The sequence below is a fragment of the Falco rusticolus genome, chromosome 13 (genome assembly GCF_015220075.1).
Source record: "Falco rusticolus isolate bFalRus1 chromosome 13, bFalRus1.pri, whole genome shotgun sequence".
NCBI classification, from domain to species: domain Eukaryota; kingdom Metazoa; phylum Chordata; class Aves; order Falconiformes; family Falconidae; genus Falco; species Falco rusticolus.
The window spans coordinates 22,421,530-22,436,303 of NC_051199.1; the positions used below are offsets into that span (position 1 = coordinate 22,421,530).

The window sequence follows — 14,774 nt, forward strand, 5'->3', positions numbered from 1 at the left end:
AACTCCAGAAATCCCATTCCCATTCCGTAAGAAGGGCAATATTGCTGCCTTGTAATATTACCCACACACAGAACTTCTTCATGTGGAGTGAGCTGAGCTGCAGGATGGGTTTAGTACAGCAGAGCCTTCTCTCTCCAACATGACGATGAAATCTCATCGCACGCCTTGAACATTCCCCATCACCATCTGCTCCCAACTCTACCACTGTATCACCAGGGTGTTCCTGTGCATTGCACAGTCATTGGTGTGCACAAAGCCTTTCTGTCTGCTGATGGGAACCTATAGTATCTTTAGGTCACATCCTCTTTTAAGGAAGTTGGTATTTGAGGCAACCAAGGATGCACAAGCAACGCCTGTGTCGGCTGCAGCCCTCCTCCAGGACAGGAGCGCTGTCAGATGAGTGCCTTGCAGGGAAGCTCTTAAAAGGGGAACTGAACATGTTGTGCCGAACATGTTTTGTTTTACATTAGGCTTATAATTTTAGGTCTAATGTTTGGTTTGGAAGCTCAAAGCCATGCTCGAGCCCACAGCTGCCAGCTCTAGAGCAGGCAGTGGTGTAATAGTCATTTAATTCCTCTGTACTGTAATCTGATGGTGGAATGTGCTCCCAAGCTGCTTTTAGGTCTGACTGGGGAACAAAATCAATCACAGAATGCACATTACAAGAAAAGCGCTGTTGGTGTCAATTACCTAAGCTCTGCGAACGTAACTCTTCTAATTTCCTGTTAAATCAGTAATGTTACCAATCTCAGTCTATTATTTTAATTAGGACTGTGACTGCAGTTGCTAGGAGCCGAGAGAGCGCAGACAAATGCGAATGTGTAATTAGTCCCACAAACGAGTGGCAAGTTGAATGTGTCAACATCATGGATAGTTACAACATGGGGTGCAGCAGGAGGCCAAGTGATTTGGGCCAGATTCTGATCTCACTGGCCTCGGCGCCAGCCCAGGCAACTCCGCCGAGGTCAGAATTACCCCAGACGTGAGCTGGGGTTAGGGAATCTAGATCTGGCCCCTGGTCATCACAGTTTCTTGGAGCTTCCCCTTGGGTTATTTTTAAAATGTCTGATGTCCCATCTTGTTTGATTAATTTATTTTTTTCTTGCAGTAATGCCTCCTCAGAGCCAATTACCCTGCAGCAAACACTGCTGTCAGGTTAGCTGAACGTGGGTGTTCCCAGCGCCAGTCGGCATCGGATTCCAGCCCTCCCCAGGGACCGGAGCTCCTAGGGTGGGTATGGAAATGCTTGGCTCCTTCCTCTCCCTTCCGAGCTGTGAAAGAAACCTCTCAGTTTCTGTCACATCTGACTGCCTCATGCATCCCAAGAACAGCCTGCGCATTGACAAGGGAGGCAGGCATACCGACAGCAGAGCAGCATTAGCTACCAACCTTGCCGAAAAAAAATAAGCCAAGGACAGAATCCCTGGCTAAATATAGAGCTGAACTGCGAGTGAAAACAATGTGGCAATGCAGCTCCGTCAAAATTAAGAATGAAAATGTTAAGCCGCTGCTGCTTGATGACCCCAGGCTGCTCACAGCGAGCAGCGTATGCCCGAAGGTCCAGCCTGCCGCCGGTACCTAGTGCGGAATGGCACAGTAGGGAGAACGCTGCTTTTATTAGCACTTGGCTATCGGTCCACGCTCCACAAATAAACAAATGGGCTGGGTGCATGTCATCCCAGTTCACGTGTTACAGAAATAACACTGGACTGGAACCAGAGTTAACACAGCTGAGATTCAGGATGCAGCTGACTTTGAGGGAGGGAGGATGGCAGAGCCTAAGTTAGGCTATACCTGCCATTGGAGGCAAACCTGATTTACAGCTCAATCCATCTTCTACACTCTAATTTCCCTGCTTTAGTAGGTCACTCTCCTACTTCACTTCACAAGGTACTTCTTTTGGAACAAATAGACTAGGGAAGAGTCATGGGTTTGGTGTATATTAGATGGACTGATTCAGTCACCTTTCCAAGACAAAAAATATTGTATAAATAGTATGATAAAGAGAGAACGTACCTTGAGGTTTTTGTGTGAAGGTTATTGATAGGGGACCCGAGGACCATGTAGCAATACTGTGGCAATATGACCATTGCAATGCCGTAGGTGCCGGTACCTCCTTTGGGACTGGCTATGGCTTCATGCCCTCACTTGTGGGTTGGGTGGGTTGGGTTGGTTTTTTTCCTCCTCTGTCCTGACCTTTAAACAGAGGTCAGGCACCATTAAGAGCCCAGTTCCTCAGTGATGGAGCCTCTGCCACTGCCTTGCAACAGCTGCTGCGATGATGCAGAGGGTGCCTTACTCGAGCTGTTGTTGTCTTCCCACTTACTTTCCTTAAGTCCTACAGGAAATCGCTTTAACCAAAACCACATTGCATATGCATTATACAATAATAGGCTGTTGTTACTGTCAATGGTGAGTTTTCAGACTTCAGCCCTAGCCCAATGCACATGTGTCCTTGTGACAGAAGAGCCAGCAGCCCACCCAGCTGAGCAGGGACCAGGGGAAGGAACTGAGGTTTATCACCACTCGTGATGATCAGGCGCCCGGTCCATCCCGGAGAGCCCTGGACCGGGTGGCTGTCACCACAGGGCTCTGAGTTGTTCCAAGTCAATATACTCACAGCCTGGATCAAAGAGCCCAGGGGCTGGATAGAGCTCCCTGCTGCCTATGTACACCATGAGACACCTGTGTTGTGTAGGAAATGCTTGTCCGTAGGGAATCGCCATCCCCACACCCTCCTGGCCTGAACGCAGCACAGAACTGCAGGAGCCGCAGCTGGTGGCACGCTGCGACACAGCACGTGCTCAGGTGATCCTTTACTCCAGGTTTCTGCAGGAGGGGAGGTGTAAAGCAGCTGTGCCGTGACAGCTCCAGGCTGGCCGGGCAGGTTCCTTGAACTGCTGTGCAGCCTTTTGAGGTGAACAGTCGTTACCCTGTGATTAAAGTCTGCATGATGTCATAGATGTATAAAGATATCCATAGCCATAAGATTGTGCAACTAGCTTGTAATGTGCATGTTAATAAGGCTATTAAGGTTTACAAATATTCTGCTCTTCCTTACAGTTTATAATTTAATTAATTGCCAGTTAATTGTCTTATTTTCCCCCTGTGATTGATGTCAGTGAGTGGGATTAGGCAGCATCAGATGACAGAAGAAGGAGGAATGAATGCAGCATCCTATGATGGTATGAGAAGAGATGTTTTTATGGACAAATCCTTTCTGACATGGATGAATACCTCAATGAGATATCACAGAGTATCAGCTCAATACATATTGTAATGGGATCATTAGTGGAGGTACCAGCTGTGTGAGGTTTGTATTCACAAGCCACGAGTAACAGGGAAATATTGGCTCCTTGGAAATGTTTGCCAAGCATAAATCTTTCCCTTTTTACAGAGCTGGTACTCAGTTTACATAAAATGGGAAAATACTCTCTAAGGCCCGTGGGACTGCTCCAGCTATCCCTGAAGTCAGTCACAGCAGGAGAGCCTTTGGTGGAGGGAGGGAACCTAAACGCAGCCCTATTCGGCAGTATTTTTCCATGGGGAAGAAGTAAGAGGAGGGTCTTTTCATCAGCGCATGTGAGCCGGGCGGTGGCTCCATCCCTGAAACAAGAGGCATCTCTATCTCTAAGCAGGGAAGGTGGGGTGGCTGAGCAGACACTGCATCTTCTCTCCCGAAGGCAGGATTCTGAGCCTCTCGCCAGGCTCGCTTGCACCCTGCCCACCCACAAATGCATGTCTGGTGGGTCCGGACGTGCCTGGAACATCTCTCCTTCAGGTCCTGCTGTGCATGTGGATTGGGGAGCTTGTCACCACGTCTCAGCCAAGCAGGTCACTAAGCCTCAGGGTGGCTCCTGACCTGCACTCTGTGGAGTATGAACCTGGGAGACGCTGCAGAAGGTACTACAGAGATTTTGCCTTCCCCAAGTCACTTTGGGAGCCTTTAGCTCCAAAAGCCTGCAGCGATGCCAAGCGAGGGGAGCCAGGGTAAATGAAAATCCAGTCTTACGTGACTTTTGACCGGACTTTGATCGCATTTCAGCAGAATGAACCTGGAGCAGTTCCAGTGGCTTTGGTGTGACCGGGATCAGTCAGTGCAAGAGGGCTGAACAGCACATAACCTGCATGTTCCCATCTGGGTGGGTGTGCAACGTGTGTGAACCCCTGCATAAATCAGCACAAACTAACTAGGTTATTTCTGAGGCTGTAATTGGAACAAAGAGTCAGCCAAACCGCATCTGTCTCTTTTAATTCATTCCTTCCATTTGGGGGACTTAGCCTTTAGAAACAGCTATCGGTGATTACATAAAAGAGATTAGCTAACATTTCTGCATAAATCAAGGCCAGCTCAAGATGTTTCCTACATGCGTTGCGAAACCCAGGGCTCGTGGAGGACAAGTTCCTCCTGAGGGAGAGAGGCTCCCCATGCCCCGCACGGCAGGCGGTGCCGGTGCTTGGTGGGGCCAAGGACGGGACCTTCCTGCTCCTCAAAACAGCCTTTCGGGAGAAAAAAAACTCTCCAAGAAAACATGTGCATGGTGGGGAATGGTCTGCCCCGGGTTTGTCTGGTGGGGGTTTTTTCCACAAGAGCAGATTTTCTAGCCAAGATACATGATGGAAACAATGAAAGAAAGGAAGGGGAAGGGGAGCCTTGTTGTAAACCAGATTTCCATGTGTGAATGCAAATCAATCTTGCTGCTAAAGGAAGAGCCAAAGCAGAACATGTTACATTTACTCTTTTAGCGCAGTTGCTAACAAAATACCTTGATGCGAATGCTGCTGGATGACTCAACAAATCTTTTTGTTTCTTTTTTTTTTTTCATTTTGAGGCAATTTCTTCATTTTCCCTCTCTTTGCTGCTCTGTTACCATGAAGGGTGAGGTTGTCCCAGGGTCAGGGAGTTGGAATTTCCCTTCCAGTGTTGTTTTAACTACTCCTCTCCTTTTTTTCTTTCTTTTTTTTGCAGCAGGTCAGAGCGGATCTATAAGGAGGCTGGGGGGAGGCTCAACCCTTCTCTTCCATTCGATCTGCCCTGGATGGTTCCAGTCCCCTGACAGTGAGCACCTGACTCGACGCAGTCCTTCCACGCCATCATCAATACGTCCACATCTCAGCTTCCCTAATGAGCTTTTAAGCAAAAAATACCAAAAGCAGTTGCAAGTTTTTGATTCCTTCATTTTTGAGGAACTGAACTTGAGGCACTGCAGCTGAGTTTCAACACTGCCCAGCACCAGTAGCTCCCATTAGCTGCCGAGTACTCATCGCTTCTTGAAATCAGGCCTAGAGAATCTCTTCATGGTGTTTATTGCTTAGAGTAGAGTTTTGCTCCCAATCTGAGCAAGACCTGGGAGAAACCAAAGGGAGATTTCAGGTGGGAAACTGAAACAAAGTGCAGTTTAAGGTCTGCCATTTACATGTACGTTGGCTCCTCATTACGAAACCAGCTACCCAAAGGCATTTAGTAATATCTTTTAAAAAGCACAAAGGTACTTATTTCCTATTGAAACATGCAGGAAATACATGCCCAGGAATAGAGCTGAAAATGAAGCTGGTTATCTGTCTTCATCCTTTGATCTCTGTCATCTTTCAGAAGCTGGCCTCCAAGTGATATGCCCAAGGATGGATGAAATCGAGTGCTGAATCTTTATCTCTTCCACTTGTGCGTCTGTGCTGCCATTCACGACGCAGACATATTCCTCCTCGGGACTAGTCTAATGGCAATCAACAAGACTCATCCCAGAAATTAGGCTACCGGACAGGCATTCACAATGCCCTGCAGAGATGCCGCCCCATTTCCTCCCATCCAGGTTGCAGCTGCATCTGGCCCTCACTTCTGCCCAGACATGTGATGGATTTGAAGACCCATCCCAGTCCTTGACCTCCACTGAGGACCGCGAAGCTAGTCACTTCTGAAATAACACCCATAGAGAAGCTGAGACCTTTTCATGCTAGAAATACCACAGGGAGGAGAGTGCCTGTAGACACCAACCGCCTCTGTAGTGAAAGGAAATCTGAAGTTTCCCCTCTGCTTTTTTGTGCATAACAGCATCTGTATGCCTCATTTCCATCTTCACAGCTCCTGTAATTTACATACTGAACATTTGCAAAGCCTGAGATCCGGGTTCACTTTGTATCACATCCGATGACCTTCAGTGTATCATCAGAAAAGTTTCCAAGGCAATTTTCCCAAAGTGTATGAATGCGAAACATAAGACCATCAAGAAAGGAGAAAAGGGAAATAAAATCGGATTTCTGAGATATCCATCATTCAAAGATATATTTTCTCTTCTACGGCAGGACAAAAATATTTGAGCTTAAAAAAAAAGGAGTTTTGGCTTTAACAACTTGTTTCTTTACAGCAAGTGTTGGTATAAGGTCCCTCAATAAAGTAACTTTAATTAGGTTTGCCTTCCTAGATCTGCAGAAAGAATATTTCCATAATAAAATGCATTTGAAGAAATGTTAAGTAGGGGAAAAAAAATAATCAGAGAGCCAGGTTTATTTGCATTCCTTCCTAAGCAATGGCTGTACACCAAGTTTATCCATTTTGGTCCTGCGATCCGGTAATGAATCAGAAAAAAGTCTGGTGGTAAATAATTGGCAATCTAGGCAGAGATTTGTGACAGGAGGAATCCTGACCTCAGGGGATAGGAGCAGGACAGCAGGGTGAGAACAAGCAGCTGAAGCTACTTCTCCCTTCTCTGGAGGTGTCAGGTGCAGCTCTGATGGCTCCTCCTGATAGTGCTGCAGCTATCACAAGGTGATAAACCAGCAACCGGCCTATTTTTGCTTCTGCCGTCCATCACCAATGAGCTGTCCTTTTTAGCCCCCTTGCAAGTGCTAGCAGAATTTGTCTGATGGTGTCCTCGGAAGCTGCATCTCCAACATTATATTGAAGTTTATATTATACTGATGTGGGGTGGCAGGAGAGAAGCTTCTACAGGTGTCACCTGGCTTCTGGGTAAGCATAGCTCAGGCCTCTCATCTGAGGAGTGCCTGGGAATTTCTCTTTTGCTGTTTGGGCTATCACACTGGTTATTGTTCACTGAAGCAATGGAGGATGCTTTGAAAGAGGAGATGCCTTTTGTAACTGACTCGGGACTTCTGTTTGTGTGGAAAAGGAATTGAAAGCTGAAATGCAGAGACTTATTCTGGTGGTTAAGGAAGGAGCTTGTGTCAGCTGTCATAAGGCTCTTCAGATAAAATGGATCTTAAACTGACCATGATAGGCATGCTGAAAATACATAAAGTAGGCAAATCTGACACCGTTCCCATTGCTGTAGGCCAAGCATATATGAAGAATTGGTCTATGAAATAAGCTTGAGAAAGGAGGAAAGCTGTTTAGATTCCTTTGTTCTTCTAAAATGGTGCCCTGCATGCCCTCCTTTCAGGGCCGTTGTGTATATTTAGTGCTGTCAGGTAATTACAACGTGACTGGTAGTAGCTTGTATCTTCCTGCTTCTTATGAGTTGCGAGTGGCTTGTCCATGTACCCTGTGTGGCTTGATACTGTTACAGGGTCAATGCAGGGGTGAAAACTGGGCTCCCGGTGAATCCTCACCGCCTTGCTTCTTTTAGTGTGGTCTGGCTCTTGGACTCCGGTCGTTATCTTTGCCTACAGATAATTGTATAATTTAAGTATTTGGAATATAGGCTGCATGTTGCAAAGCTTCTGCCTTGGGACCAAAAAGGTGGGGGGAGTGTTGGAGGGAGAAGAGGAGCAATTCTGTCTAAGGGGCCCTCCGAGGGGCCTCCTGTCCTTGGTGGCTGCCATGTCTGGCACAGTAAACGGGACCGCAAGAGAAGCGTGCGCATCTGTCGGGGGAGGCATTCACCATAACGTTATCTTGAGCTAAACATGGGTTCTCTGCAGCTCTGCTGTCTGTTGTCCTAAAGTGACGTGAATCTGCTGTAGTCAGAGTTCAGGGCTGCTGGACGCTCCCTTTGGACTGGGAGGGCTCACACCTTTAGCCTTCAAACCCCCCAGGGGGTGGTCACTGGAGGAGCGCAGCGCTGAAGTGAACAAATGGTTAATGTAGCTGTATGGCAGCCAGGGAAGCCATTCCTTGGGCTTTGGAATGTTTCCTCCTTTCATCCTGCCTTTTTTTTTTTTTTTTTTTATGATACCATATAGTGTTTAATAATTCAATATATACATAATCCAAAATAAACACACTAATTAACCTTTGTTTTGAGAAATTTAATTAGTTAATGCTTAGTGTCTGTTCAGATTCCAAACAGTTTGGAGTGGGAAAGGTGCCATGGGGAAAGCAAGGCAAAATATGTTTAATGCTGAGCACCTTCAATTATTTAAACAGTAACGTGGGCTGGACCAATTAAAAAAAAAAAAAGTTATTATACAGGCATGTACATGCTAAAATATCTTCATGCAGTGTTCCTAAACTCAAGTCTTGCTGCAGAATGGTAAAATATATCCACACATAAAGCAACTGTATGGAGGAGGCAGTCTGGTGTTTAGGAGCGATTCTGCTGCTTGCCAGGAACCCCAAAACCTTCCTGCTGGGGCTCAGAGGCAGGAGGGGTGAGGGAGGTACTGAAACTGGTGCTGGCAGTGACTGCCGACCCTGGCTGGGGGAAGCTGGAGGGCAAATCCTGCTCTCTGTCCCAAATAAATGATGAATTTTCTGAAAGGTCAAATGCTGTGACTCACTAGTACTAGTCATCTACAGCCCAAATGCCTTCAGAACTGCAGGATAATAATTCTACCCAAATACTCAAGCTTTAATATTCTTCCCCAGCTGAACTGTAAATAAAATTATTTCCTAAGAGCACTTATTTGAGCTTGATTATTAAATACATTGCCAAAATCTGGTCGGTTAATATACTGCCTGCTACTTGAGCTGAAGTATCTAGAAGACAAAGAACGAAGTAAACGAAAAGGAAATCAACATTTTGCTAAATTGCATGTTTTTAAAAATCCTGTAATTGAGGCTGCTACTTCATTTCCATTTGTAAAACAGATTGAGTTCCCCTTCCATCTACTAATGGATCTGGTTTATCTCTGATACTAATTGCAGCATTTGCATGGTTTGCACAGGCTGTGGGTGGCAGGACGTTGGGTAAGAAAAGTCAAACCCCTCCTGCTCAGCTCTGTGGTGTCGTTGAAGAGGGACACTGGGCACTGAGCTTCACCGAGCTTCAAGCCCTTGTTCTTTTTCCTACGGCTCCAAAGTCTGGGTCAATCAACCAAGATAAACTTCTTAATTCGCTGTCAGGATTATGTGCCTCAGGTCTCACTTGAGAAGCAGTGGGAAAGGTTCAGGTGGTAATAAAGCAATGCCAGACAGTCTGGATGTTTTATTAAACTTGTCCGTGCTCTCTTTGACCTAGTGACTGGGCTGGAAATGTCACCAGCACAAAGGTTGCTCATGAGGTTTGCACGTGGGCCTTGCTGCTGCACGGGGTGGTGGGGAGAGGTGGGGGTTTGCAGCGTCTCTCCTTGTTCTTTCACATTATCGTTGGGAAGAGAATTGTGTGCTGAAGGTCTGGGGGAAAAGAAAACAAGGGTTTTTTTCTTTTAGATGAATGAGCCTTTTCTTGGAACCTGCTCTAGCAAATCTGTTTGCATACACCTGAATTAAGCAATTCTGGGCCTTGGGTCTGGTAAAAACATGCTGCGCTCAACCCACCCAGTGCTCAGCTCCTAGTTAGCAGCTGCTCAAGTATACACTTCTATTTTATTGCTGGGGTAGGGAGGGAAAGCAGCTTTTTAGAGGATTGTACCCAGGAATGTAAACTGGGAACCTCTGCTTCTCTGCCCCATGGTCTCTGCAGCCTGGATGCTTTTCCTGGTATCCCTGTGCACAGATCTATGATAAAAGCCTCCACAGTGTGCTTCAGCCTCTGACGCTGCTTTGGTATTGGCACCCGCAGAAGCAAACTGAGGATTCACCCTTTGCTTTCCATTGTTGTATGTTACATTTACAAATGGAGATAATATTTTTTGCATTTTTTTTTTTTTTAAGGCACTCTTGAAAGCAATCCATCAGATTCCCAGGGAGCTCAGTATGGCGGAGGGAGCCCCAGCCACAGAGTGGCCTTTGTGGAGCAGGTCCATGGGCTCCCTGCCACCAGCGCCGCAGGGGAGCCTTGTAATAATGACACCAGCATCGACCAGATGTCTTCTGGAGGATTTGGTTTCAAGACGCATGGTTGCTAGCTCAGGAGAACGTGGGGGGGGTGGTGGTGGTGTGCCTGCTATAATAGACATGATTTGTTTAAAAAGTTTGCAGGTGCTAGAATTTTTATTGAAGTCAGGGAGCTGAGAAATTATATCCAGTGGGTGAGGTAATGCTTGCTGTGCTCAGACTGGGAGTGGGGAGTGCACACAATCTGCGTTAAATAAAGGGCAGCTGTGTTGCCAGCACAATTTTATACATATGAAAACTAATCTGAGCCGTAGCAAGCCAGACCTCTGCTCCTTCAAATCCTTGTAGAGAACAAGAAAATCCACTGATTGCTTGCTGCTTTCCTCCAAAAGCTGGTGAGGACTTGCATGGCAGAGTCTCCCCATGGGGGTGGGAGCCCCTGTCCTGGCTGGCATCACTCCATGGGTTGTACCCTGGCACCTGTGGGGATGAGCTGGGGGGATCAGGGATGCTGCTGCAGTGGAGCCATCCCTGCAGCTTGTCACAGGCTTCAGGGCAGTGGGAACAGCTGCTTCCTCTGTCATCACCCAGCTATCACCTGTGATGTGCTGTCCTGGTGGGGCCCAGGTAGAGACAGGTCCTTGCTTCTGCTCCAGCTGCAGGGTTTGCTCTCCTAAGCCAGAGAAAGAGGAGAGCACACACCAGCAGTTGTTCCCATGGAGCTATTCAAGAAGTGCTTGGGGTTCCCCCCCACCCCCACCCTTCCTCTGGGCCCAGTTCAGCTACTTGCTGAAGCCACGGTAGAGATTTGAGGGTTTTTTTTTCTTGTTGTTATTTTTTTATATAGATAGGTTGTAATGTCAGGATGTGAGGTTGAAAGGGCAAGTCTGAGTCAACTCTTGGATGAATTCTGAGTATTTCCTTTCTACATGGATGAGATCCAAGAATTTATCTCAGTTCAATAAACCCCACTTATTTCTGATGCTCATTCCAATAGACGTTGAATCCCTTGTGCCTACAGACCAGGGTTGGTCATTCAGGTTCTGCACAGCTCTCTCCAGAGAGGTCAGGACACACAGAGTCAGCAGGGGGAATATTTTGGGGTGGCAGCTGAAGTGGGCTTTTTTTATTTTTGTATATATGCATATATATAAAGGCAGGCCCACCCACTTTTGCCATCTGTATGTCTCTTACTGGCAGGAGAAGCTTGCCTTGCGGCGGTCGGGATGTGCGATGTTTCCCTTTGGGTTTAGAGAGAGCGATGCACAGCCCTGCCTGTGTCGGCACCACCGGTGAGGGTGGTTTGGCAGATGGGGCTGTTGGCTGACTGGACAAAATGGACGGATTCATCATACCTACTGCTTGTCAGAATACAGCGTGTAAGATGCGGGTAGCATCCTTTCAGGTACTGCCTGTATCCGGCTGTACACCGCTCGGGGGGTGCGGGTACAGGCTTTGTCCTCGGCACAGTCCCTCCAGGAACATGGCACCTTACCCCCAGCACAGAGGTTACAGAAATGGGGCTAAAATTAGAGCAAACAATACTTCACAGGTAGAAAGTCATCCCTGGGGGCTCACAAGGTTTCTACCAGCTGGGATGAAGGAAGGTGCAGCCGCAGTGTGGGCTTCTGATGCCAGAGCCCCTGGCATCCCACCGTGCTGTCCCCAACATCCCTGGGCCAGGGCTGAGCGAGTCCCACAGGGCCTTTTGGCTGCCTGAAGTAAATTTTCTCTTATTTCCCTCCAGGCTGTCTTTTACCTTATTGCTGAATTTCGCTCAGCATAATGATTTCGAGGGCACAGTTTTCAATTTCCTCTACGGAGCCAAAATTAATACTAAGTTTATGCCACAGTGTAGCAGAGCTTTAAGCATCCACCAACAGTGTGCATATTTCACAATAATGTAATGGCTCCTAAACCCAAATACTGCTTAAAACCACCACTGTACTCCACCGTAAATATCGGCAATGCCTGCCTGAACTGCAGCGCTGGTAGTAACGACTCTGTTGGCGCTATTTATGTGCCCATTAACATCCCACCGCGATGACCATCTTATTGTTGCCAGGAGCACAAGCACATGGGGGTGCTGGGGCTGTGGTCGGGTGCTGCTGTGGGGCAGGGAGAGTTGCTGGCCCTCAGCTGAGGGAGGGGAAGGGTCTGGTGGCTGGTGGTCTCCTCTGGAAGAAGAGGTCTGGGGGATCCCTGAAAGTGCCGAGGTTAAAGGCCTGTTCGTGAAAAGGATGTGGCCACAGCGTGCCTTGCTGCAGGACAGAGGTTGTCTCCCTGCGGATGTGGCTTTGCTTGGTTTGGACGCAGGTGGAGCAAATGCGTAGCTCTGCATTTGCCCTTGAGCATGGCATGGCTGGAGGCCAGGATGGAGCTGGAGATCTCTTGATAGCACTGGCTGAGATGACAGGCACGCTGTTAAGCTGATTTTAATGGCTTGCATACCAGGTCTTACCAGAACAACCCTCCCTCCTGGTCCCTGTGGAAGCCAGCCAGACCTTGCCCGTGAAGGACAGGCTCAGCCCCTTGGATTGCCTTGCAGCACTCCCGAGGGATGCTGTGGGAAGCCTTGTGTGCAGCACGGTGCCTGCTTGTCCTTGGGCAGAAGCAGTGATGTGAACAGTGATGTGAGTGGCCCAGCTCTGATGGGGCTAGACCAGAGGGTGCTCAGGTGTCTCTTCCCAGCCTGAAACCTTCTGTGATTGCACATGAAACCCTGGATCTGTTTGGCATGGCAGGAAAACTCCCCGTGACTCCAAATGACGCAAGGCTCTGACTTGAACTCGCCAGAGGTCAAAGCTGGAGGAGAAGCTGCCCTGCCCAAGGCGTGGTGAGGGCCCTCTCCTCTGTGCCGGAGCCTCTGGTGTGAAAGGGTTTCCGCTGCGCCTCTCGGGAGACTTTCCTCTCCATCAGACTTTGCAGCAAGGAACTTCTGCTAAGAACAACTCACATACAGCTTGCGGTTTTCCTTTCTCAGCCCTGTCTGCGCAGGGAAGCCCCTCTCCTCTTGCTTCCACCACTTGTCTCTCTCCATGGCTGTAGCTAAAGGTTAGATCCAGGCAATGCAGTTTGGATCTGCTTTCTTTGGTCCCCGAGCCTTGTGCGCAAATTATTGAGATGCAGGATTTTTGTTGAGTTACGGCTTCATTTTATGCTCTTCTGTTTATGCCTTACAAGGGTAACAACCATGGGGGTTTAAGAAAAACATATAGGCAGGAGGAGCAAAGTTTGCTGAAGGAACAGGTTACAAGTGATTGCCAAGACTCTGGATTTACTGAGCACATTCGCTGCCTTGGGCTGGTGATTTTGACTCTGTTTAGAAAGGAGCAGAGGGATTATAAGAACCCATGTGTACAAAAGTACACAAACCATTAATTATGGCAACCGCTTTGCGATATGATCTAGCAAGAGCTAATGGAGCACGAGATACCTGTGGAAAATGTTAGCGAGAGCCATCGGGATGTTTGTCTTACAAGCTGCTCTGGATGACCTCATCTCTCTCAACATTTCGGAGGGCGAGGGGTGTGCTGGGTCAGCTGGAGGCGGTGGGCAGATGCCCCAGCTCTGGTAGGAGGGCGATGGGCTGGAGGCACGGTGTCTGCACAAGCAGAGAGAGGTTGTAGAGACCTGGGGTACTCAGTGCTGTGCTCCGCTGCTGGAGATGAAAAACATGGGTGGAAAGAGTATTAATTAAGGGCATTTGAAAGGCATAGGATTGTGTCTTTTCTTTCTGCTCCTCTGCAACAGCCTAAATAAATTGTCACTTGGTACTGAGTAACCAGGCAAGCACGAGGCCTGGGCAGCAGCTTGGGGGAGCAGCATCGGAGCCCCTGGGTGAGGGGCCGCAGTGGGCAGGAGGGATGCACCTGGGCTGGGGAGTCACTGCTTTGATGCGTGTGGGGCAAGAAGCCTTTCTCAGGAGAATTCCTTCTGCCCCCACCACTTCTCCACACTGTGGCTTGCAGAGACGATGCCCAGGGGACTGAGTGATGGCCAACAGGCCAAAAATGGTGCCTTGGTGATGTCCGAGCCAGGGGTCAGCTCGCTGTCCTGATTTAGAAGAGATGTTGCTCGCTGTGTCCCGGGGCTGCCTTGGCTTTTCAGTCATCCTGGCGATGACGAAGAGCCACGCTTAAACAGCATTACCGTGCTGGCACGGGCTGCTTTTAGGAGCAGGAAACCGCTCCCTTTATCCTCGCTTGATCTTTCAGAATGAAATATGTGCAGTGCCCTTGTCTGCAGTAAAAGCCTCCTAAGGAAAAAAAGAAAGGTTAGCAAGCAGAAACAGATGTTTACCTTTAACTTCTCGCTTTGTGGGGACTAGGGAAACTGGAGGGGGGAGGCATTAAGGGAGGGAAGTCTGCAGCGCAGGAGAAAATGCTCTCTGAGAGCCTGAGAAAGTTGTGTTGGATTGAATCTGCTTTTCCCTTGATTTTGCTATGGCTTTTATTTGGTCCAGCTTTTTTTCTTATTATTATTATTATTGTTATCATTTAAATGCGCCATTCTAGTAAGAGAAAGATGATTGCTTTTTGTTTCTTCTGCTTGAGCTTCTCAACATGATTAAGATACAGAAACCAAATGCCTGGATATGAGGACGATCTAATGGGCACCGACCAGCCCAAGTCACTGGTGGCCCAGTTCAAAAACATGGCAC

The 14,774-nt window shown here is 48.0% G+C and overlaps 1 long non-coding RNA gene across 1 annotated transcript; it reads left to right on the forward strand.

Annotated features, from left to right (window-relative positions):
• The first annotated feature begins 1,120 nt into the window (after positions 1 to 1,120).
• Positions 1,121 to 4,379, forward strand: LOC119156442. Its single transcript, XR_005107137.1, has 3 exons — positions 1,121 to 1,230; positions 3,123 to 3,903; positions 4,046 to 4,379. It is a non-coding gene; the product is annotated as an uncharacterized LOC119156442 (long non-coding RNA).
• The last annotated feature ends 10,395 nt before the right edge of the window (positions 4,380 to 14,774 follow it).